At 40.8% G+C, this 26,639-nt stretch overlaps 1 protein-coding gene across 3 annotated transcripts in view; it reads left to right on the top strand.

Moving 5' to 3' along the window:
* Positions 1–26,639, top strand: part of zfhx3 (zinc finger homeobox 3) — a 305,456-nt gene that overhangs the window by 69,541 nt on the left and 209,276 nt on the right. For all 3 annotated transcript variants that reach the window (XM_037545320.1, XM_017700699.2, XM_037545321.1), the window contains exon 3: positions 5,012–5,079. The gene's annotated coding sequence lies outside the window, so the exon portion shown is untranslated. The remainder of the gene's footprint in view (positions 1–5,011; positions 5,080–26,639) is intronic.

Genomic DNA, 26,639 nt, shown 5'->3' with positions numbered 1-26,639 from the left:
TGCACTGGAGCAGCATGTGACATTTGTCCTCTTGGTGTCACATTCAGCTGCAGTTCAGTTTTTTAAACAAATGCATGTGATAACTTTTTCCACATGTTTTATTTTTGTCACACTGTGTCTTAGATGCACAAATCAAGCAAATCGGCTGCTAGATGGGAAGGGATTGATGTGGGTGCCTGAATTGACCTGTTTATGCTCTGCCTACAAGTGCATTATTTCATAATAACTGTTGTTGGTTTAGCAAGCTTTACAGAATGTTGGCAGAAACCCATTCAAGTTAATTAGACCTTCTCAAAACCCATAAAATTAGATTACTAAAGTATTTGTATAGAGTTGCTGAATAATATTGGGTTTCTAGTTTAAAATGCTGCACTATGGAGCTCAATTATGTTGTTGCAGCTAATTTGAAATGAGAAACTAGGTTTGAAGTGATATTAACAAATTTGCCACCATGCTGAGGTTGGCTTGGTATGATACTGATTGAAACGTCACTCAACTTGGTCTGATCTCTCACCTACATCACAGTCTAAATGCCACAGATGGTGTTAGAATTACCATGGATTGATCTCATAATCTTCTGACAATCAACAATTAGATGGATGCTCCACTTAGAAGCTTTGCTTTGGCGTGTTTGAATGAACTGACCATCCCAGAGTCCAGACCTCAGTATCACTTAAAGGACTTACTTGGATTATGAGAAGCAGACAATGTAACCAACTTCTAAGACTTAACTTTGGAGGTGTGGAATAATGTCCACTGGAGAGTTCTTTGAAAAACTGAAGGCAAGTCTCCCAAAATAAATCTGTAACAAAGGCAAAGTGTTGACATACTAAATGCAGGGAAAAAATGACATTGTATTTAAGTGTTGCGGCTTTTTACTGTTAAGTATATGCTTTCTGCTTATTTTTCTGATGCTGAAGAACGAGTAGCGTTTTGTAAACTGACCATTTTTCAATAAATGAAGGGCGTTCTCAATATTTCATACCAAGTATATATCATTTTAAACTAATATAACACTCTAAATGTAGGTGTTTTCACAAAAACTGACTGCTATACTTCCTCATTAGCCCAAATAGGATTTTTGCACGCATTCTGTACGGCATGTCCAGTGTTACAATCATGATCAATCTACAATAATCAGGATGGCTAAAAATGGATGGCTAAAGAATTACCATGGATTGATCTCATGATCTTCTGACAATCAGCAATTAGATGGATGCACCACTTAGAAGCTTTGCTTTGGCATGTTTGAATACATACTAAGTTTCCAATTTGCAATGCTACAGTACTGAGCTTGACTAGGTGACTAGATGACTAGGTGACTAGGTGATGCAAACTAGCCAGACTGGAAATCACAATGATGAAGAACCTACATCGGAACACATGCAAAATACGTATCCTTAAAAATTAGTTTCATGCTCTAAATGTTCTAACAAAAGCTGGTCTATTAAATAGAATGAGATTTTTGCCAACATTCTGCAAAGCTTGTCCCTCTCACAACAGCGGCTCTGAAAGAATGCGTTTATGGGCAGAGCATTGATAAGTCAATTGCGTTTGATATTTCTTTGCTGCAGCACAATACCTAGCAATGAGGCTTGAGACTCCATTTCCCAGAGAACGCTGCGGGCAGGGGTGTGGAGGCGGGGCTGCGGCCGCGCTGTCTCTAACAGCTGCCCTTTAAGGTCATTGCTCACAGTCATGCGAGGGGCCGGCGCAGCCCCCCAGAGCCCGATGACAAACAAGGCTGCAGTGCTAAGGTGTGTGTCAGGGGTGTTTTTCCACAAAGCATTTTCTATAAAAGCGTAACAGCCCTGTGTTTGCCCTTTCCTCCCCGTATGTGCACACCGCTCAGCCAACAGGCCCCTAAAGATCTCTTAAAAAGTGCTGATCCACACACAAGCCGCCCCACCAGCGCCTCTCTAGTAATTCTCCCTTTTCTTTTCCCCCCCTTCTCTCTCTCTCTTCCCCCTCTATCCCTCCCTTCAGCACTACAGCAGGCTTCTGCTGAATCACGCCAGGCCATAACTGGCACGGAGCATGAGAGCATAAGCGTGGGAGAGAGAGAGGGGGCGGGGCTTGTTTCAGGCCTGGAGGTAATTATGGCGCATTAGAGCAGGACTAAATAAATCTGCAGTGCTGCTAATTGCATGGCAGTGAAAACAATAACTCTCAGCATATGGCCCGGGGCATCAGGGTGGGGGGGCGTCAAGGGGCCCTGGCACAGGGCCAACAGCAGGCGCTGGGGCAATCAGTCAAACCTGCTGCATCCTCGCCAGCAACGGGCAACACGTCCAGCCAGGCTCCATCAGCTTGTGTGAGGCTGCATTCACAAGGTCAATATGGTTTCTGTCAAAATGCACGTATTTGATTTCAATGAGCGCAATGCATTGACGGACAACAGACGCCGGTGCATGTTAATGCAGAAAAAGAACACTCTATTGTCTGTTAATGAAGTTGACCAGAGCTGAACTTTTTACAGAATGTACTCTGATGTAACCGTGCATCAGCCAATAAGAGATGGTCATGGATGGGGCTTCAGTAAGTTGTGTCATTGTTGAGCAAAATGGACAAGAAACCTTTCCCCTCTTTTCACAATCCAGCATTGTTCTTATCCGTTCACACACTTCTGTGGACTCTAAAAGTGGTCAACTTAGCTGTTGACTAAGTTTTAGCTTCACAAAAGCTAACAAATGGGAACTTGAATGACGGTTAACACCTTTCATAGTTCATCCAGGTTAAGCTACGCAGGCTTTAATTAGTACTCATGTAGGTGGACATGAAAGCATGACATTTATGACAAACAGCCAGTTGTGGCAAACGTGAGGAGGAGTCTAGCATCTTATTTCAATGAAGGAAAAAGAAACTATACCACCTTAATATTTAGAGAGTAAAGCCTAACAGTAGAAAGCCACTGTCACTACTGTCAACATACTACTGTATGTTAGTGATCAATGCTCCATGTGCTTGATATCTGCACCGTGTGATTTGTTTACTACATCACAAATTAAAAAAAGCACCCCGAAAAGTCCACTGTCCCTGATTGGTCAAATGCTCACTCAGATCCAACAGCTGTTTATGATCCAAAATCCTGACCTTAGCCAGCTCTGGATAGGCAGGATGGGCATGCAGCATAAGTGGCCATGGTGAGATGTGATCCACCACCGTCAGACAGCAGTAGATCACGTTAGCTGACTAAGCAAGAAATCCTGCTTTGTGAGACAGGCCTCTGGTCTCGTGGGGGGAAAACATCAAAATTTGCTACAACTTTAACTACGATGAAAAAGCAGCGGATATCAATGTGAGCTTTTTTTGCTTGCTTGTTTGTTTTTGTTGACGGATAGCAAAATATCTCGTGAAGTGTCTGTGCGCACAGTGCCCTAATCTGACAGCAATGATCCGCCTCCATCAGCGCATTAATAAACATGAATTAGTAATAGCACAATTAGACTCAGAGCGGGTCCAGTGGCTGCTCAGCATGCAGGCTTACTCAGACTGAGGACTAGTGTTGAGGATAACACAAATACAAAGTAGCACATTACAGTAATAAGTAGCGCAGTGCATTGCAGTCCAGATTCTTGTAATCACATCTGATTCACAGACTTCAGAAGAGTTTTTTTAGTGTTACTCATGTGAACAATATCATTAATGCACAGGGCATTTAAATTGTAAATTTGCTCTTTAGATCTCTCCTGGCTGGCTTTGGGTGTAATCTGCATGCGGGTGAGCTGCCTGCCACCAGCGCAGCACCAGCATGGGAAGAGCTGTAAACTTGGGAGAACAATCTGTTGAAACATCTGTTCGTGCTAATATGAAACTGATGTATCAAAATCCATGTGCTGAAGAAGAGAGAGATCCATTCTCACCCGAACAGATCAGATTTTTATTTGTTTTTTTACTGTATTCCTGTGATATTTCATCAAGCTTAACTAGCTGTGTCTTATATAGCGCAAACCCCAGGGTAATGACATGCCTTTTAAATTATGTTACCTGTGATTATTTTCTTTCTAAATTTTAATTTACTCAAGTTACTCAAAAGGACTGCTGGGTTTACATTTATGCGTTCTAGCTAGAATAGATTTTTATAGATTTTAGAGAGAAAGTGGTGAGTAGTGTGATTACTTATTCCAATATGTCATAAGTAATCCCATTGAGACAAGTAATTAGCAGTGATGGACGAAGTACACAAACCATGTACTTGAGGTAAAGTAGAGACACCCAAGGTAAAATATTATATCAGTAAAAGTAGAAGTTCTTCCCTTTAGACCTCCACTTGAGTAAAAGTACTAAAGTATTTACCTTCAAATGTACTTAAGTATCAAAAGTAAAAGTACTAAAAGATTAATTATGGCTCTGATGTCCTGTTATCATTTTTATAACAAGACTGCCTTCATGAACTCATTTTAGGTGAAAATCCTCCAGTGTCTCTCTTGGTAAACCAGTCTTTTAATAGAATGTCATTAATTAGTGACGCTGATTCATCATTTATGTTGAATAGACTCTCCCAAAATTTTATGCTGCTGTGCTGACGTTGAATTGTGTGCTGCACTGGGTCGGTATGACCAACAGGTCAAAACAATCTCAAAACAAAGTGACATTTTTATACACAGAAACCAAAAGGAACGACAGATTTCTCAAAATGTGGTGGAGGAAAAAGTCAGATATTTGTCTTTGAAATGTAGTGGAGTGAAAGTAAAAAGACTGCTTCAGTAAAGTATTTCCATTTTCAGTACAGTAGCGAATAACATTTACTTCGTTACTGTCCACCACTGGTAATTAGTAGTTAGTAATGGATTGCTGTTTAGAGTAACTACTCCAACATTCTTGAGGACAACTGAGGAAGAATTAGAAGATACACATGTGCACTATCACAGACAAATACATCTCCATTGAGGCCTCTGCCACTCATATCCTAACAGTGCATCACAGAGAACTCATTGACATGCTTCTTTCTCTCTTTTTCTCCCTCTCTTATGTATGCATGTGAATGTCTGGGTGTGCCTGTGTTTTCCAGGATCGGATCTGCTCTGCTGGAAGAGACATTTGAGTGGCGTGTACTTTTGGATCTCTTGTGGCCTGCCGGTACGTTCGCTCTCCCTCTGCACCAGTTTGCAGCAGCACACACTGACTGAATGGGGCTACTATGCCTTCACACACCTCAAACACTAGAGATTACTGACAGCGTTAAATCTGAACCTCAAATCAAAACTTGGGTTATGCTTGAGTCCAGAATTACTCAAAAACAGTAAGCACATATATAACAGCAGTTCAATTGCACAGGTAAAGATTTTTGAATTAATTTAATCACTGACTTTAGCCATCAATGCATTCCTTCATATCAAATGAGGTAGAAGTTGGTAACTTGTAGCACACTTTTTGTAGCTACCTTACTGAGTTATTGTAGGTAATTGAAACCAGACAGGTTGTAAAGGACTTTTACATGTATGCTAAATAAATTATTTGAAATTAATAGCACATTCTAATTTTCAATATTTTGACAAAAACTGAATTGTGTGCTAGAAGGATTTTTGGAAGGACGTTTGTCCAACCTCACAGTGGTAGTAGTTGAAAGAACGCATTTGTAGGCAGAGCATGGCAAGCACACTGTTATAAAGGAGGTACATCATAATGAAAACTGTTATTGTTATATATGTTCTTTAATGAACATGTCGCTGTTGTCAGAGCCAAAACTTATACCTCCAAAATGATAACTTTACAGTAGAAGGAAAAAAACTTTTTTTACTTTTATTGTAAGTCAGTGGAACCAGACGTCTTTCCAAGTCATTTTGGGCCGTTTCTTTTGGCCAATTCATCATGACATTCACCCACAATGTAAAGAGCAACAGACATTTTCCATTAATGATAAAAACTGAAAAATGACAACAATGGAGATGGTTTTGTTCTGACAGCAGCAATATTTATCTTTACCTTGCTGTAGAGCAGCAGTGTTCACCCATATGTTGCAGGTGCGAATGAAAAGCATGAACCAGATTGTAGATACACTATAGAAACTCACAGGAATAAGACACTGTAGACTGTCTTTCTTTGGCACCCAGACAGGGCCAGCCTGGACTGTCCCTCAGTAGAAAGAATGCAAGGTAGTGTAGACACAAACACACTGCAGAGAAACCTCCAGCATGATCCAGTCAGATCATTCACACACTCACCCTGCTACAGGCACTTATTGATCTCTTCTCTTAAGCCTCAGAACACACACGTTCACGCCCACTCTCTCACATGGTGCACAACAGGCATGGTGTCATTGTTTGGTTTTTAAACCACAGCTGATTTCTTTGCCTTTATTCTTTTCATTTTCACACAGTACTCTTTCTTCCTTCTATTTCTTACCTTTCTTTGACCCCTCTCTCTCTCTCTCACACTCTCTCTCTCTCTCTCTCTCTCTCTCTCTCTCTCTCTCCCTCCCTTCCTCTCTTTGTATTTTTCTCTACTGAGTGGTTGTGGCACATGCCCAGCCTGCGAGCAGCCGCTGCCTTTTGAAGCGTTTATGCGCTCATGTCTCGAGGGAGCCTTGTGTTGTCTTCTCCTTTTTGTTCCTACTAATTGCCCTAATTTATTGACTAGTTAAGGTTTATGAAACAATTAATTGATTTTTCTGCACTCATTATTCAGCCCTTTCATAATAAATCTGCTGCGTTTCTTTTGTGCGGCGTGTTTACGGCCTATCAGCATATCTAGAATGTCACTGATTTTAACAAACCTGGACAACATTAAACACACAGTCAAAACAAGAGTTGAAGAGTGGCATTGTTCTGAAGACAATCCTTAATTTGTGAGTCACAGATAATATTTCAAATAAGCAAAAAGAAAAGTAATGATTACTGGCCGCATCTGCGTTCTAAATAGCCAGTCATAGAAGCCAACAACTAATAATCTAAAGCAAACATGTTTATCCATCCATCCATCCATTGTCCAAGCCGCTTCTCCGTCAGGGTCGCGGGGAAACATGCTTATATTAACAAATATTATATATGCCCAACACAAATTGTCGGTGCAATGTATTAAGCATATAACTGAAGCTAAATTTGTTTATTGCATGTAAGTGATCTAGGCAACTCTGTCATTACTACCCCCAGGAGGCCTCACTACTCTCAATGCAGGATGATGAGAAGAACAGAATAAGCTGCAGGCCAGTGTGGTCATCGTGTTTAGCTCATGCAAGCCACACAGAATGATCTCAGCCTGATATGGTCTATAAAAAGCATTATTTTTCTTTTAAGCATTATAATTCTGTTATAGCAATAGAGTCAGACTCTGGCTGAACTGATTGCCTATGTGTATGTGTGTTTGCATTCTAGTTCACAGCCATAGGCCTTGGCAATCTTGTTCAGCCTCCTCATGATGGGCCTAGCTAGCCAGATCCTGTTGTTGTGTTTAGTAGTTCAAAGTATTGCATCAATTCTCTTCATTATGGCCCATGGACCAGGCCTGGTCCCAAACCATCCCAGCACATCTGAACTCTGCACAAAGCGCAGTGGAGCAGGACTGCTCTGAAAGCTGGATCAATATAGGCCTCCCCTGGGCTCTCCAGCCTGATCTCCCACTGCTTGGCCACGTGACATTGAGAGTGGCAGGCCAGGTCCGATCTCTGGTCAGTCCACCCTGCTCACAACTTCCATTGTTCTCCACCTTTTCTGCCCAGCAACTCCTGCGTCTGCAATCCAGTGTGTCCACATGGTATTTTCCCTCCATGTTTTCCTCAAATATCCAAGCACAGGATATGGATCCTCCAAAGTAGATTACTCCGATGCTCAGCCAAGTTTGTGACATGTTTGTATGTCCACTGGTTTGGTGTTAATATCCAATAGTAAAGTTCCACTGTGGTCCTGAGGTATGTTTTGTACAAAATCCTGCAAGATGACACTCAAGACGTTCCGCATATCCACAGCAATACCCAACACGATAGTCCTGTTAACGTCCTAACGTGACGATATTTCGTTTACCACATGAAGAAGCCTTTGTGTTTAGCGGGCCTTCTCGCATGCCAGCCATCTGACATTTTCCCGGGACGAGGCTACGTCCCCACCTACCGCAGGCGTTTTCCTGGAAAGAATAGATTATAATTAAAATTACAAAGCAATCAGAATTAATCGCGCCATGCCATCTCCTCTTGGAGGCGCACGTCACCCACCTGCACCTCCCCCCACATACACACACATTCGCACACACACACACACACACACACACACACATACACACATGCACGAATGCATGCTAACTTACCAGGCCAGACCTGTGTGCGTTTCTGTTAGCTTGCACGTTAGCTCTCTCGCCCACTGTTTCTCTCTCTCTCCTCCTCCATCAATTACCTCCCATACTTACGGCGAGACTCATTAGCCGCCCCTCCCTCTGTCTGCTTAACGAGAAAGCGATTAGAATGCGTTTCGGCGCGATTCGCCAATGTCTCCGGCTCGCGCTCCCCCTGCATTCACTCACTCACCTTCAGCTTCTCTCTCTCCGTCTGGCTCTCCCCTTCTCTCCCCTCTACCTCTCTCTCTCTCTATCTGTGGCTACAGCCTTTCTCTCTCTCCTTTCCTCTCTCTCTCTCTCACTCTTTCCCTTTCTTCGTCCTCTCTGCAGCCTCTCTCTCTCCCTCTCTTGCTCCTCCCTCTCTCGGAGCTGCAGGCTGCTTGGGGGGGGTTTAGACGGATCACTCTCACAATGGTTGATCAATACGGCTATTGATCTGCTGGCAAAATGTTTATAAAATCATCCCAGGCAGCTGTGGAGCGGCGGCGGCGGCGGGGAAAAAGGGGGGCGAGTGTGAGCGAGAGCGAGGGGAGGGCCAGGGGGCGATGCCATTCAGCCGGGGTAGAGGAGCCAGCACGCCCCTGATTGGCTGCCTGTCTTTGCCCGCCTTTGCCAGGCAGCCAGCGTCGTTCCGGCTAACTTTCCAGCACCGGCGAAACCGCACCGAACGCTGCAGCGGCGGCTGCGGGTTAACCTTTTTCGCCAGGCGCTGCTTGGCTGCCAGCCAAACTGTGACAACACCCGCCCTCCTCTGACTTCCCATGAGCATGAAACCCTCATTTGCATAAATTAGCAAACGACAGGCGGTGCCAGCTTCTTAACGAGTGTCATTTCCTTCCTCCTGCTATTGCTGCACACAGACACATACACACACACTCACACACACATGCACACACACACACACACACACACACACTGCTGCACCGCTGCTGGCATTGGCCCATGTAGCCCTCTAGAGTTCTACACTACAACACCCAACAGGCCCCCTTGCATTTCCCCCAGCTCTCCCTCTGGTCCCTGGGAACCTGCTCTTGCTTCCATATTCGTACTTAAACAATGCCTCCCTATAGAGACCACCATTCTACTGTGCATATACATGTGCCAGGTGGTTTGAGACACAAAGGCACACTGGTGCGCAGTCTGGGGACACTGCTTCCTCTTACCTACTCACATACATATTTTGGGCCTCTTCCAGCTTTTTTCCAACTGCTCTTCTCCTCTCTGTGATGCTAACATTGCTAGATCAGCATTCAGCACTTCTCTCCTACTGCAGTCTAATCATTCAGTTACTATTCTTAAGACTTGTTGTTCAGTAACTTGGTAATATGATTATTTGGTGACTGCTGTGTGAGTTATGTAGTTAGTGGAATGAAGGATTAAAGTAGAGGCTCTACTGCCTCCTAACTGACTTCATTGTTACTCATCAGAATACATTGTTTGCAGGTTGAGTTCAAACTTCACTCACCATAGTTGCGAGGGAAGCCTATTTTTTTCCAAAACACTGCGATATTGTAATCCGTGGAACGAGCAGTGGTGCAAGAACTGGCCATTAAACAGGCATGGAGTCCTCACGAGTGGGCCGACCCTTTCATTGCGGCAGATGTGGGAGACAAACAAAGTATGATCTATTTGCCAAACATCATTCAGAGCACAGAAAACTCACCCGGTCTACCACAGCTCATTAAACACTGACCTTGTGAAAGCAAACAGTCTGATAAAACAGGTACAGTGTCACAGATGTGGATAACTGCAATTACAGTATTTATCTACTGCTATATTACATGCTACTTTCAGCTACTTTCATACTTTGATTGCGATCCTTAACGTTCAGATTTAAACAAAGTAATTCCGAGTATTTTGATGTGATATTGTTAGCTTTAAAATAGCTTTCAAAGTCAGAATTGTTCACAGTAGTGGTGATGAGAACCAGACATCTGAAGTGTTCAAAGCCTCTAAAAGCTCTTTGTTACTTTATATATGTTGTTGGACACCAGAGACATTGTTTTACAATAATTTTGAGAAGATTTTGGCCTGAAACACACACTTTGTAAAAGCCATTCATGGCAGAGAGGAACACAAGCAGGGTGTTGTAAGGCTAAATAATACTCCCAAAAAACTTTCAGTTTACCACTATTTTGCCATTATCAACATTACATTAATGTTGGTACCTATGACCACTACTGTAAAGGAATCTAAATCATAGTTACCTACAGTGAATTATTTCACACCAAAACACTTCGAATGACTAACATCTCAAATACTGAATAATGAAGAAATGTAGAAAAATCAGTGGAATTCCTCTTTAAATCCATGTAACAGTCATACCTACACTCATCTCAAACATGCTGACAGTATCAGTATTCATGCAGGGTTTGATTAACTTGATTTTCATTGCAGAATGATGTAGATTCAGTGCTGATAGCTGTTTGGGGGCTCAGGAGGGAGTTGATTGTACTGGTAAATCAGAGATTCTGTTATGGTATTTTTTTAATGAGTGCATTTTTTTTCTATTCCTTGGTTATTAATTTATAACCTTTTTTTATATTGTAAATTTAAGCAGTCATTTTGGGTGGGCTAGTAATAAAAGTGAGTGGGCTTAGGCCCACTGGGCCCAGTCATGGCACCGCCACTGCCAGAAACTTAGCTATAGCTAGTGCTTGCTGTTAGCACCACTCCACGGTTCAGTCAGCTGTCCTCCACCGCGCTCCACTGCCCCGCTGCTGACCCTCTCTCCACAGTGTGTGTGACTGCTGCTGTCTAGCCCCCTCTGGCTCGCAGCGCAGCCAGTGACGCCAAGCCAAAACCACAGCAAGATCGCCAGCCGCAGGCGCGTCACGCGTCCCGGGCCGCTCCAGAGCCCATCTGATTACTGCTGTGCTTTTAATTAAGTGAGGCAGCTCCTTATCTCCCAGCTGAGCATAAATGGAGCCAACAGGGGTGTTTTCAGCCTGAGGAATGCTCCATAGCATTGGCTTGAGGTGATGCTAGTATGTAGTATACACTCATTTTCAATTATTGGCTCTTCCCTTGCTACAGCACTCAGGATTTAGGCATTAGAATTAGTGCAGTGAGTGTACTAGTGTAGTAGTGTAGCTTGGAATCACTGTTGAGAAGTTTGGACTGGGCTGTTTTGATAATATAATTCTAGTTGGTTTGCAGATACATGTATAAAACATATATATGACCCTTATGTGATGCTAGTACTCTACAAGTTCATAGGTTTCACATCATTTGTTGGAGATTTTAGATTTATTAGACTTATTTGGATGGTCTTTTTAAAGTCAGTCCAAGGCTGTGTTAAGGCATTCACAAGTCCATGACTGTAACATCCACTATAAACTCTCTAACTCTCTAACTTTCTACAGATGTCTGTCTTTACGATGGGCAGGGATGCCCTTGGTTTAACCCTTAGAAATGAAGAGAGAAATTTTCTGTACTTTTTAACTTTTATTAGTACCATTGGTCAAGATCAATAGAGGTGACGAGACCTGGACACATTGAGTCCGAGTCAAGTCTAAGTCATGTTCAGCAGCAACAGGAGTGGTGAGACTAAGACAAGACCAAGACCAGATTAAGATGAAAATTTAATTAAAAAGGGGGGGGGGGGGGTTGAATAGTAAGTCATTGTACATCCATTTTCATTCATTGTAACTGAAATATATTAATAAATAATATCTATTTGTAAAATAAAGTAACATTTAAAGGTATGTAGCCACAATTTTTTATTAATTATCATATTATAGTCTTAGTCTAACTTTGCATCGTGACTTTCAGAAGCAAATGATGATAATGATGTCCCTTATTCAGAATCACCGCCTAAAGTGTATATATATATATATATATATATATATATATATATATATATACACACACACATTAAGGCAAAGATAGCAGTTACCAAATATCCATTAATAATGACATTACAGGATGGGCTAGTTAACTGAAACACAAAACACCATCATGACTGAAATACCAAATGGAACTTCCTGTGAAATGAACTGTAGAAGAGAATCTAAAAGCAAATTACAAAAACTAACAAAGCCTCAATGAATGCTGAGAAGCTCTAACCCTCATCACTACAATACTGAGACAGGCTGCTGAAGGCTGCACAAAGCATCAGATGCTTTCCCAAAATCCTTTCAAAATAAAAGTTGATTACTGTGAAAGTCAACATTTTAACTTCTTTGACAAGAAGTTTGACCTGTTTCTCTTAGAATGCATCTTTTTTTTTCATCAGTCTGATGTATTTAGGAAATATAGTGGATTGCTACAGTGTTTCTGCTATAAATTTGCCTCAGTTCTTAGTACAGAAAAACATTACCTTCCAAAAGGGAAACATTTTAGTTAGCTAATGATAGTGCTTCGCTACATGGCTTGTTTTGTTTGTGTTATCAGTTTTTATTATAATAATAATAATTATTACTAGAATTATTTTATTATAATATTCTGGCCGTTAAAGGGGCGGGTTGTAGAGGTGGCATGTTTTAGTCAGGAGAGGACTGCAACACAGTGTAACCATTTTCAAACCTCTCCTCGAGGAAGCCCAGTATTATATGTAATTAAAAAGCAACTCCTGGTTTGATCAGTGCTTCAGTAAATTGTGCTCATGATGTAACTGATGATATTAACAAGTATATGACTTATATATTGTGATAAACTCACTGCTGATGTAAATTGTTTAAAAATTTGCTTAGATGCCTAAAACTTTCACACAGCACTGTATATTATTTATATCCCTGTTGTCGGAAGAAAACCTTGTATTTCCAAAATAGAACCTTTACAGGAGAAGGAAAAAAACATACTTTTAATGTAAGTCAATGGAACCAGATGTCTTTCCAAATAATTTTCAGCCTGTTTCTTTTGGTCCGTTCATCATTAAAATTAGGCCCTTTACATATACAGTATGTGTACAGTGTGTGGTGTGTGTGTGTGTGTGTGTGTGGGTGTGTGTGTGTGTGTGTGTGTATATCACTGCTGTCTATATATGTATCTATACATATGTGTGTATATATCTTATTCAGTTCTTGTTTTCCTCTAAACCTGTATTTCTAAAGTGTTTTGGTAACAAAATATAGTGTAAAGATATAATGCTGTGCAGACCTCACCTGCATACCACTGACCTTTCTGATGATGCTGCTGCTGCATAGACTCTTTCAGCAACCCTGCTGTAAATAGAAAGTTACAGTGTATTTTTGATCGTTTCATTTAACTTTTTATTCCCAAAAAGCTTAAAATGTCTCAGTACTAGTTCATCATGAACTTAGGCCTTGTATCTAGAGAGGGTGTGTGGAGTGTGAAAAGAGGAGGGTCAGTGGGCCAGTGACGGGGGATCCCACCATCACCTTTCTTTTTCTCCCTCTGTCGTCTCAGCTTTCTCTAACCCTTCACTTCTTTTATTCTCCCTTCCTCCTCTCCCTCTCCTTCTCACTTTCTGTCCTCTGCCCTCTCTCTCTCCCTATTTCTCTGTGCTCCTTCTCTTTTTCTCCTCATTTCTGACTTCCTCTTTCACTCCTTGAGCTGTTCTTATATTTTATATTATTATCTTATATTTATTCCATCTGATTGGCGGTGATGCTGGAGGTGCGCGGCTGTTTTTTGTGCACAGATCAATTTGAGCTCAGTCGCTGGAGCCCAGCACAGCGCAGCCTTGCCTGCTCACTGCGTCTCTTCTCCCCTCCCTCCTCCTTGGGAGACATTTTGTTCTCACTCTCCGCCATTATTGCCAATCAGCGAGCGCAAGTGCTGAGGTGTGAACACAGCTGGCAAATGAGTGACAGCCAAGTGCTTGTCATTAAGAACAGAATGGACGTGCTCATATAGGTGCCTGTGTCTCTGTTCAGATTTCTCTGTGGTTATTAAGGATGAGGGTTTTATGTATGAGCATGTGTGAATGATTTAGGTGGAACAGATGACAGTGAATGTAATAATTCATCTCTCCAACTTTGTACAGAAGTCTGTCTGTGCGATTGCCAGGGATGCACTTTGTTACCCCGTAGAAGTCAAGAGTTAATTTTGCTGTACTATTCAACTGTGATTACTAGTGTTGTGGTCAAGACCAATAGAGGTGATGAGACCTGGACAAACCGAGTCTGAGTCAAGACCAAGACAAGCTAAGTCTGAGTCATGGTCAACGTCAGGAATGGTGAGACTAAGGCTACATTCACACAGCAGGTAAAAGTGGTCTAAATCTGATGTTTTTATCCGTATGTGTCATCTGTGTGGCAGTGTGAACGGCAAAAAACGCATTCAGTCTGTCATTTTCAATTCCAATTTGACACGCTTTTATATGTGATACTGAAATCTAAATTCATGCGACTTTCCATCAGTCCAACACGACATTCATCATCATTTCATGCTGCTGAGATGCATAAAAATTTAGGCTGAAGTTTCTGTGCCAAATAATGAGAAGACACTGCTCGCAGCCGCACAGCAGATTTTGAATGAAATGGCTGCATGTGGCTGGAGGAGACAAAGAATCTGAGGACACAAACCAAAGAAGTGGCTGTGGCCGAATAACGTGTCCTTTTTACGGCAAACTCGAACACAGTGTAGGTGATGAGCCCAGCTGTCAACCATTGGAACTTCATAATCACTCCTGTGATGCTGGCGAGGATGAAACCAAAACCTCTGGGAGAAACTGGCGTTCACTGGCCATCATGATTGTTTACCTCTGGACGAGCCATGTTAAGGTCTGTTCTTTTGTGCATACAGGTCAGTTTAGGAGCCGATCTGTTCAGACTGATGTCAAATACAGATCACATTTAAAAGATAATGTGAACAGTCAAACAAAAAATCAGATTTGGTGGGAAAATCAGATTTGGGACACTTTTACCTGCTCTGTAAACGTAGCCTAAGACAAGACAGAGAGTAGATTAAGATAAAAAAAAAACTATAGTAGCTAATTTTACATCCATTGTCATTCATTATGTCTGAAATATATTAATAAATCAGAATCATCAGAATCAAAATCCTTTATTGATCCAAGAGGGAAATTGCAGTTGTTACAGTTGCAACCATTTATGTAAAAGAATAAACACTTTAATAATTTAAAACAAAGATAAAGAGAAATTTGCAATATGTACATGAGATTTAAGTTCTTATAAATACAGCAAAGTGGCGGTGATTTTGATAATAAATATTAAACATATAGTATAAGGCAGTTCAAATTATTGTACCTCTGAGTTATTGCACACAATTATTATTACATATGAATAGTACTGTTTGGTATTGAGTTTTGCACAGATGAACCACACTTTGTGAATCACACACTGAGGGAGGAGTTATAGAGTTTGATGGCCACAGGTAAGAATGACGTCCTGTGGCGCCCTGTGGTGCATTTTGGTAGAATGAGTCTTGCACTGAATGAGCTCCTGTATTTTATCACCATGTCATAGAGTGGGTGGGAGCCATTGTCCATAATGGCCTGCAGCTTAGACAGTATCCTCCTCTCTGACACGGCCGTCAGCGAGTCCAGCTCCACACCCACAACATCACCGGCCTTGCGGATCAGTTTGTTGAGTCTGTTGGCATCTGCCACCCTCAGCCTGCTTCCCCAGCATGCAACAGCATAGAGGATAACACTCGCCACCACAGACTCATAGAAGGTCTTGAGCATAGTCCGGCAGATGTTGAAGGACCTCAGGCACCTCAGAAAATAGAGACGACTTTGGCCCTTCCTGTAGAGGGCGTCAGTGTTCTTAGCCCAGTCCAATTTATTGTCACTATACACACCCAGATATTTGTAATCCTCCACAGTGTCCACACTGACCCCCCTGATGGACACAGGGGTCACCAGTGCCTTGTCCCTCCTCAGGTCCACCACCAGTTCCTTTGTATTTGTCACATTGAGCTGCAGGTGGTTCCGTTTGCATCATGCGACAAAGTTCTTCACCGTTTGCAGGTGTACACACTGTGGTCTGCCAGTCAGGTAGTCAACAATCCAGGACACGAGGGAGGCATCTACTTGCATCACTGTGAGCTTATCACCTAGAAGAGCAGGCCAGACAGTGTTAATCTACTTGTGTCTAGTTTTCCAGTCCTGGATTTTATAATTACTGGTAGTTAATTGAACTGTTGATATATCTGATTGACCACTTTGTGCATCTTACAGCAACTCCAGCAAAATCTAGAAGTAGAATCTAGATTTAAGGTCTGGATTTGAGGACCCACAGCTGCCCATAGACTGCCCATAGGGTGAGAGTCAGCTTGCTCATCACTACTGTATTTCTTGTCATTTTGGCTTCAGTGAGGCTTCTGAGCACATTATACAGCATGTTTGTGAATGAGTTTGTTACATCGGGTTTTGTTAAATGCCATCCATATTAACAAGCAGTGGCCACATGCAGCCCCAGCTGAGCCAGGCCGAGAAGGCTCTCCGGTTAATGCAGCTCCTGCTTCAGCCTCATTCCTTGCTCTACTGTTATTGATTTCAGCGAGAAATAGGGAAGAAGAAAGAAAGGGCCTTTTCAGGAAGAAGTTAAATGGTCAAGTAGCGGTTGGAGGGTGGCTTTCACCACTTATTGACGAGGTGGAAAAATGTCACTATTATGGAGGGTCTTTCAGGAGATAGCGAACTGATTGGATGAGTGGCCCCGGGGTCAGGCCGGAGTGCATTCCTGCCGCAGCCAAACAAGCCTGTATAAAAGGCCAAAGGAATCAGTTGAACTTGTAGAGGTGCCTCTCCTCCGGTCGCCCAGTCTATTAGACTGACTCCTCTACTGTGTTCAGGACGTTCGACAGTCTCTCTCTCTCTCTCTCTCTCTCTCTCTCTCTCTCTCACTCTCACTCTCACTCTCACTCTCTCTCTCTCTCTCTCTCTCTCTTTCTCTCTCTCCCACTTACTCAATATCTATGTCTCTCGGCCTGCCTAATCTTTCTGATATTCTCCTAGTTATGATCAGTGAAACCACTTGTTTTTTCAGGAACTGTGGCTGGAGCTCCTCTGTCCAGGCAGCCAGAAGAGTAGCTGCTTCTACGGCTTTTGCTTAGACATTGAAAAGTCATCACTGGGGATAACAAAAGCCTGGTGTAATTCTTAATTGATGTCAGTTATTTCACTCAATACCATGTTTTTGTTGGTAAGCAGAAGAAGAGATTTTTTATTTTCATTTGAGTTTGATGACAAGTAACTGTGGCACATATACAGTTGTATTCGGTTGGTACTATACTGATATTAACTACGACTTAGGGTTAAATAACTGCACCCAATTGCAGGTCAGAGAAATGGACACATATCTCTGACCCAAAAATGCACAATGATGAACATTCTCCTTCCATAACCCAGTCATATCTACCCTATAGAGAACCCCCTGATGCTAAGGGTCTTTATACAGGCCCACATTTTAATGAAGTCTTTTAAATTGCATAACAATATTAGTGTCATAGTAATTGACAAATTATTTTTATTGGAAGAGTAAGTGTTAAAATTAGTAACTGAATAATAAGCCTGTAGTTTAATGGCTCTGAGGTCAAATCTGGAGCTTGTGTCCAGTTTTCCAGTTCTAGATTTTATAATTACTGGTAGTTAATGCAAAAGTTACCCCAGTTTTATTGATTTTCAAAGAGAAAACACATTAAAATGTTCTCTACACTCTCAGAAATAAAGATACCGTCACTGGGGTGGGACCCTCAAGGCTCCATCTCACAGCCTTTAGTCAGGGAACATACAGTACTGTGTGAAAGTTTTAGGCATCTAAGCTAATTTTTAACAATTTAACTCAGCAGTGAGTTCTTCACAATATACATTAGAATAAAGGCATTTTCATGATTTAATTAAACATAAAAACAATAAAAACTAACAAGAATTTCTTGGGTCCATCTTTTTCCTTGACCCCTTCACAGCCACCACAGAGACTTGTTAACATAATCATTTACATTTACATTTACAGCATTTAGCAGATGCTCTTATCCAGAGCGACTTACAAGAAGTGCTTTGTCAATCTAGACAAAGTATCTTTGCTAGTTACCAATAGCTTAGAGAAAAAGACAGTCCTGAGCTCAGATACTGCTAGAAACAAATGTCACTGCAGACACCAAGAGAAAAAGAAACGCAGAACTCTGTGCCATTCAATGCAATACAATAGCAATAAGATACAATACAATACAATAAACTACAATGCACAGTGCAGTACAATAAAATAAGAGCAGCTTATAATTCAGTGCTTATTTAAGTAAAGAGTGTAAAGAGATGAGTCTTGAGTCTAAGTTTGAAGACAGCTAGAGACTCTGCTGTTCGGACAGCCAGTGGGAGTTCATTCCACCACCTGGGTGCCAGTACAGTGAACATTCTCGACGCTCATCAATTATATCATGAGCACAATTTACTGAAGCACTGATTGGTCAAACCAGGAGTTTCTCTTTAACTACATATCATACCGGGCTTCCTCGAGGAGAGGTTTGAAAATGGTTAAACAGACGAACTAACATCCAGAAAATCACTATTTATTATTTATACATATATAAAATCATTATTAATTAATATTCTATCTTCTTCTTCTTCTTTTTCTTCTTTCGACTGCTCCCTTTACGGGTCGCCACAGCGGATCATCTGCCTCCATCTTGCCCTATCTACTGCCTCCTCTACTTTTACACCAACCATCTCCATGTCCACTACATCTTCACTACATCCATATTAACACAAACGCATATTACACAAATAATATTCTACATTTGTACATTTTTACATTTTACATTTACATTTTATTCTACATTTCTGTTTTTATGTTTATTTGAATTATGAATATGACTTTATTTTAAAGTATATTGTTATAAACTCACTGCTGAGGTAAATTGTTTAAAAATTTGCTTAGATACCTAAAACTTTCACATACTTTTCTACATACTTGAAACTGGCAATACAGAATGTGATCCAAAAGGAAAAGTAATTCAGGCCCTATGTTACGTTAAGTGTCTGTAATAACAGTGTAGTTACATGTGAACAACATATGCAACAATGATGTAACTACTAATGATTTAGCCACTGTTACAGATAGATTACAGAAGGACACCTTATGTAATTACACACATGTATCAACATCAGTTTTGCCTCATGTAATTACACAAGTGTAGCTTAATAGTTGTAGCAGCCTATTCACTCACATGTAATTACACAAGGGTAATAACAATGTAAGTACATTTGTAATCAGACATAAGTATTTTTTTTTACTATTCCATTATTGCACAGTACCTGTATTTGAAAACTATACAGGACCTGTCCACTTATTTTAAAGTGTAACTTTAAACACTTTGAACTACAAGAATGTTCATGTGTAGAAGATACACATGTGTAATTACATAGGCTGTACTTCTGTAACATTGACTAAATCATCAGTAGTTAATTTAATTTTAATTGCTTTTTGTCGCATATGTTATCAACGTGTAGCTACACAGTTATTAGAGACACATAATATAAAATGGGACCGATTGATTCTGGAGCTTACTTTGTTATTAAATTAAAACTTGTATAATTACCTATTAATCATAATAGTTTTAACATGTTTACCATGTTTTTGTCATTTCTTGGCATTGAAACGAAAAAAGTGAAGTGCTGATTTAAAGTTGTCGATAATGAAAGTAGATCAAATATTTTAAAAAATCAGTTGGATAATTTACTATACAATAATGGTAGTTAAGCAGAATGAAACTCTTAACTTTAGAGCGTTCACTGAAAACCCAGACAGCAGCTCATGTGTAGGATCAGCTAGTTTTGAATGTCTTTCCTCTAACATTAGAGAGCGTATGAACAAAGTAAATGTGAGTGTATGAGTGGTATGAGTGTGATATGGAGGACAAAGAGAGGAGAAGAACGGGGGAAAATTCCAGAAAAACAGAATTAGAATGCATCCAGGAAAAAAAAGTGTGGGAGAATATTTGGGCTAATAAAATGATTGTGAATTTGGTGGGTTTTCCATGTTTGTCACAGAGAGAGAGAGAGTAGCCAGGGGTTTGGTCATAAGTCACTTTGCCTTTTGTAGTCTGACGTCAAGGCCTTTAATTAGGCTGGACCATCAGCTGGGCAGAGCTCAGTAAAGGTCAGCATACCAAAGCACAGACAGAGGGTGGCTCAATCCGAGGTGGAATGGTTTCTTTTCAGAGCTGATTCCAGTTTGCAGCAGACAAGGGCTGTCTTGTGCTCTAATTGAGCCACTTAACGGCTTGAGGGGTGTGTGTACTGTGGGGGTGGGTGGTGGGTGTGCTCTTTGAGAAAGGCTTCATAAAGCAGGACAAATGAGCAAACTAACCTACTCAGCTGACATCAGGAGCAAGACAACATCAGGCCACTACACTCTTCAAAATGAAGCTTCCAAAGGGGTTTTTAAGAGCCATGCCATAGAAGAACCCCTTTTGGTTCCCTAAAGAACCTTTCAAAGGATGGTGGTTTGAGGGAGGATTCTTCAAAACTCAATTGGTTCTTTAGGGGACAAAAAGTGGTTCTTTCCTATTTGACACCTTTGTTTTAAAGAGTGTCTGGCTGGCACACGTGGGCATTCGCGTTTTAACTGGACTTAAAATTTTGACATGAAAATATTAGCCCAAGAACTTTCTCTCCAAACTCGCTGCACCACATTTCGAATCCAAACCCAACAAACTTTGACAAAACTTGAATCCGTCCATCATCGAATGGAGACCAAACTGAATGCCACATTATTAATGCTAGCACTTGTTAAATTATCTTGTAGCAAAAGCACTCCTAAAATAAAGGTACCGTAAAGGAGTCTTTGGGAAATGTTGTAGAAGAACCAATAATTCTCAAACTGGTCCTCAGGGACTTCTAGATGATCCACATTTTTGCTCTATCCCTACATGTTGCAAGTTAAGTTGAATCATCTGGGGTCCCTGGGGACTGGTTTCAGAACCACTGCCCTGAAGAACCATGCTTGAGAAAGAGATGAATGTGAAGAACCTTTCAAAGGTTAAGTGAACATTTTCATGATGTTGTGGTTCTATACCCATTTGAGAGCTTTTCCTAGAACCTTTACATTATGTTGGAGCTCTTTAAACTTTAAAATGGTTCAAAGATTTTCAATAAACAAAAATGACACAAAACTGGTTAGTTTTCAGCAGTCCATCTTTAATAGATTTATCCAATATTCAATGACATCCCTTGTTTTAGTCTATATAACCTTACTCACATTATGATGCTATTAGTACACTGCTGACACATGAACAACAGACCAGACCCAGTATATGTCTGATTAATGTTAGCCTTCACTATTTCTGCTTCAAAGGAGGGACGATGCAAACTCGAACATGAGATTTCAAACCAACAGCTTGATATTTTGTTGCTGTTACATTCGTATCAAAACTAGTAACTCCTTTTTCTTTCCACCATTTGTAATCACAACTACCCCTTTACACTGCGTGAACATTTCAAGACAAGTGGACTGATGGAAATAGTTCCAAGTGTTTAATAAAATCTTGTGTGCGTTGAGTGTTTTTTTCCTTCCTCTGTAAAGTTGCCATTTCAGAGAGGTATAATTCTGCATTGTCAGGCTATCACTAATTGTTCAGGCACTCAAAGTGCACAAACATGAAGAAGCCCCTTCTTGCTACATGCATAGAAACCACCTGGCCTACTAGTCTCCAATCTCCATATAGTCTGGACCTATTACTTACTTATGCATGAGTGGGATTCGGTGGGTTCATGCTATCTGAGGTTGTACTGTAATAGGTCTTACACGTCTCTATTCCAGCCTGTGTCCCAGATGAGCTGAATACATTTCTAAAACTTGTCTGTCTTTTTTTGGCATTGCAACCCTTAAAAAAGAGAAGTGATCTTGCCACATGCTTGCCAAAGCTTTGGACATAGATGGAGATACTGGCTCTCTCCCACACCCACACACACATTCACACACAACCCGCACTGGCGCTCGCTTTCATGCTGAATGCATAATATATGTAATGAAATAATGTTTCTTGTGGGGATGGCTGTGTGTTGAATCTCAATGCGGCTCCCTCTGGACCCCCTGTTTCAATTGCAGTGATGACGGGGGGTAAATGATTGTGTGTGTGTGTGTGTGTGTGTGTGTGTGTATGTGTGTGTGAAAGATGGATGAGTAGGACTTAGCATATTGCCCTGGGCTAAGCTGCACAGTCCGGAGACATGTATGAAGACCACCTCCTAACCCTCACGGCGAGCGCACCCTCACACAGGCTCCTTGGCCCAGCCTCGCTCATTAGGCTTGTAAGGATCCTGGTGGCTAATTTGATGACTTTCCCTTCTCTTCTCACATCCTGTGGCCAAGCAAAGCATTGGTTGCCAGCAGCCTGGAAACCTCTGGTCCTCCGCCTCTGCAGAGTGAAAGTCCTAATTGCCCAACTCGACCCCCAGCCATTAAAGATTTAGAGGGAACAGGGCTTGTAAAACGCTGAATTTGTGGCACTTAACTGTGGTGATGGCTCTCACTCAGCTGTAATGATGGGGTTGATGGGTTGGTTAAGACTGGTTGAGGTGGCCTACCCCCCCATACCTCCCTCATTGGCTGAGTTTACATGCAAAAATTTTTGCCAATCTGATTTAATACAATCAGATTACAGATTCAGACTGAGGTGCAGACTCTGTTCAAGAATCTGATGGAAAATCTCACTACAAGTAATCTGATGCAAAATGAAGCGCATGCGTGGAGTAGTGCTTAGAGTAAACGTTACCATGACAGCAAACACCACATGAGGTCCAGTCAGTGTGAGATGAGTTTCCAGTTGGTGCACTTGTGTTTTTAATTGCTTTACAATGTTGTCAAACTCAGGAAAACATCCTTCACGTGTCCTTATTAAAGAAAACTGAGATGAAGACATCGTGTTCTGAGATGCATAAGGTGGACATCCGTCCCACCACCGTCTTTTAAAGATCAGAGCATAAACTTCGTCTCCTCTGCAGACCAGTTTCTGCTCCTGCCATGTTGAACGTTATAAACTTTCACTATGATGCGACGCACATGCAGGACGGACTTAAACTTTCCGATAGGGAATGTAATCAGATACAGGCATTTACACGGATATTATTCTTCTATTTAACGGATTATTTACAGGATTATCCACCTTGTTCAGTCAAATAGAAACTGTATTCCAAGTAGTCTCAGCTGGACTAGACTATTCTGATTGAGGTGTTTACATGGGCGTATTCTATCCGTATACTAATGGATTATTAGGCTGCATGTGAACGTGGCTACTGAAGCCTGCTCTGCTAAAAACACCAGCTACACCCTTCAGAATCCTAAAAAGGGTTCTTCTGAACATTGATGTAGAAGAACCACTTTCTGTTCCCTGAAGAGCCTTTTAGTAGAAACCACTCAATCGAAAGGTTTTTAGGGCACTAAAAGTATTCTTTTATTCTTTAAAGTATGTATTAAAAGGTGCTCAATGTGTTTTATATATATATATATATATATATATATATATGTATATATATATATATATATATATATATATATATATATATATATATTAGAGAGAGAGAGAGAGAGAGGCAGAGAGACTAAAAGAGAAAGAAAAGAGGGAGATAGAAGAGAGACTGAGCAAGAGAGAATGAGAAAATTATATTGAGAAAGAGTAAGAGAGATTAAGAGAGACATATGTGGAGAAGAGAGAACAAGAGGAGGGAGACAATCCTACAGAGATATTGAGAGAGATATCAAGAGAGGGTGAAATTGGTAAAAAAAAAAAGATATTGAGACTGCGAGAGAAAAAAAGAGATAAAACAAGGAATAGAGCAGGGAGCTAGAGCACGAGAGAAAGAGAGAAAGACTGTCTAGAAAGATATTGAGAAAGAATGAGAGAGATTGAGGAAGAAAAAGTGGAAGCGGAAAAAAAGCGGAAGAAAAAGAGTGATATTGAGAGAGATGACAAGAAAGAGAGATATATATCAAGAGTAAGAGATGCACAGAAAAAGGGAGGTATTGAGACAGGTTGTGATCATGTTTAACTGAAGTGTAAATGAAATGCTTTTCCTGTGTGTAAAGCACTGACTAGCATGTGAGAAGACGAACTAGACCTGAATCCCAGCTCCCTGAGTTACAATGTGAGTTAGGACATTTGGCTTCTACGCCCAAATGGGCCTTAGCGATTCGTATATGATACTGGGGGGAAAGTAAACAGACATAAAGCAGAAGATAATATTTGCTTGTGTGCTTTTTACCTGGGAAAGTAAAACTGGGTTTTATCTGCTCACACTGGGACGTTTGCACTGTCAAAGTGTAAATCCAGTTCAGTCAAAATATATACAGAAAAAATCTGGACATGAAACATGTTGAAGTAAACAAGCTCTGTGATGAAGATCTGTGGCCGGTTGCACTGTGCAGTTGTGTGTAAGTTCAAATGTAGGCAAGTTGTAACGTTAGTGTGTACTAAGTTCAGGTTTGTGCATCGCTAAATCAGAACGAGTTGCACCACAAACTAGTTTTAACATCGAGCTTACTTACTAAATATTTACAACCTCTGAGCAGGTGTACGTGTTTGAGAAACCACCAGAAACCATGTAGAAAGAACAAACAAGAACAAAAACATGACTTTTTTGGTAAACTGAACACTATATGCTGTGATTTTACTCACAGCTCTCATCCTCTCCCTGCTTTAATTCCGAGCATGAAGCTTAAAAAACTGCATGTTTGGTTTTCTCAGGGAAGTATTAAAGAATAAACAGACAGCAGCTGTAGATCATTAGTTTTATTCAGTTTAAATACTATGCAATATTCTGTTCTATGCTGGACAATTTTCAAAGGAGAAGTCAGAGCAGCTGCTGCTGCATTCCCATGGTAGCAAGTTTACTGAACATTTTATCGTCATGTTAAAACAACGTATGCGTTAGTTAGATATTACTAGTGAAGTTATGACTTACAGATTTGTGCCGCAACCAAATTTAGTTAAAGAATAGTTTGAAACTAGCTAGTGTAACTGAGGACTCAGTACATGTTTCAGTATTCCATGATGGATGACCAATAATGTAAATGGTACAAAATTAATAAAGTCAAATAAAGTCTTGTTGTACTGACGTCATTAAAACCAAAGAACAAAAAAAAATTATTAAATTATTTGCTAAAACTTTCAAATAGTTGCATGTTGTGAGTTGCCTATAACATAATTTCCATGCAACTTGACAAAAAGCAATTCAAAAACAAAGTTGCAAGCTAAGTTATATCACCAGACATGGTGACACCAGACTGTCATTTATCTATCAACCTAGGGTTCTTTACTATCAAGAGACATAAAAATTAATCTTGCCATGTAGATCGCAGGCCAACAAACAAGAATCAGTGCTGACACAAGCAGCCGTGTTAGCATTAGCTGCTGAGTTAAAGCAGCTAGCATTGATCAGGAAACTGATTAAATAACAACCTACCAATGTTGAGTAAGTCAGTGGTGAGTCTTATTTTCAACTGCCTATTTTGGTGAAATCAGTGGTTTGAAAGTATGTCCTGTGATCAAATGATGCGCTGCTGCCATTTTACTAAATTTGTGTCACAAAGCTGAGACTCGTGCTATTGTTGCAGCTGAGTTGGGTGGTGCTTTCCATGCAACTGAAGCACAACTTTAGTTTCAACTAAAGTTGCATGTACGTTTTGCTGTGTAAAGCAAGCCCCAGTACCAATGTTTTTATGATGGAAGGGACAAATTAGCCCCTTTTTTTTTTCCTTAGTGTAAGTTAGTTTCTTAGTGTAATTACATTCCTTAGTTTAATGTAATTTAATAAGTTAAGCATCTGTGTAACATCTACAGTAGACTGTCTAAATAAAGTGCTGCTGTTATTCTAATAAATGAAATCAATGACGAGGCATTTTTCAGTCTCCTTGACTTGCCCTGATTCATCGTAATGCTAATAAAATTGGACGAGCCTGAGATTGGTCAGCATGCTCACAATACAGACAGTGGAGACGCCTGTTATTTTGTACGAGTGCTTATTTGCCGAGTAGTGCTGCTCCGACTACGAAGGCTTGATTTTGATTCACCCGGCGTATTGCTGCTAAATGGAATGCAATAATTACAGCCTTTCATGATTATCATCCAGCAGGGGCCAATACTGCGATAACAATACAGTGTGCGCATGTGAGGGTGTGTATATGCATATGAATATGTGCAAGTGTGTTCTCAGTGTGGGATGTGTGTATAACATTAGCAGTATAGAGCGGAAAGTGTGGCATTCAGCAGGACTCTGACAACTTACTGATTTATTGTTGCAAAGCGTCAGTGCCAGATTTTCTGACCTTGCTGAGAAGTTCTTTTTCTTCTTCCTTTCTTTTTTTTCTTCTGCAGACTGAGCTTTCCAACTTTGACCTTGAAATTTGCCCTCATATTTGTCTCATCAGATTGCACGTCACTTTTCAGCGAGGTCAAAGTTTCGAGTAGACCAGCTGCAACTGCCCGTAATTCATTTCTTTTTTTTC

Source organism: Pygocentrus nattereri, chromosome 15, assembly GCF_015220715.1.
Source record: "Pygocentrus nattereri isolate fPygNat1 chromosome 15, fPygNat1.pri, whole genome shotgun sequence".
Classification (NCBI taxonomy): Eukaryota; Metazoa; Chordata; class Actinopteri; order Characiformes; family Serrasalmidae; genus Pygocentrus; species Pygocentrus nattereri.
The sequence above is the reverse complement of the archived record's forward strand: the minus strand, read 5'-3'. Positions and strand labels throughout refer to the sequence as shown.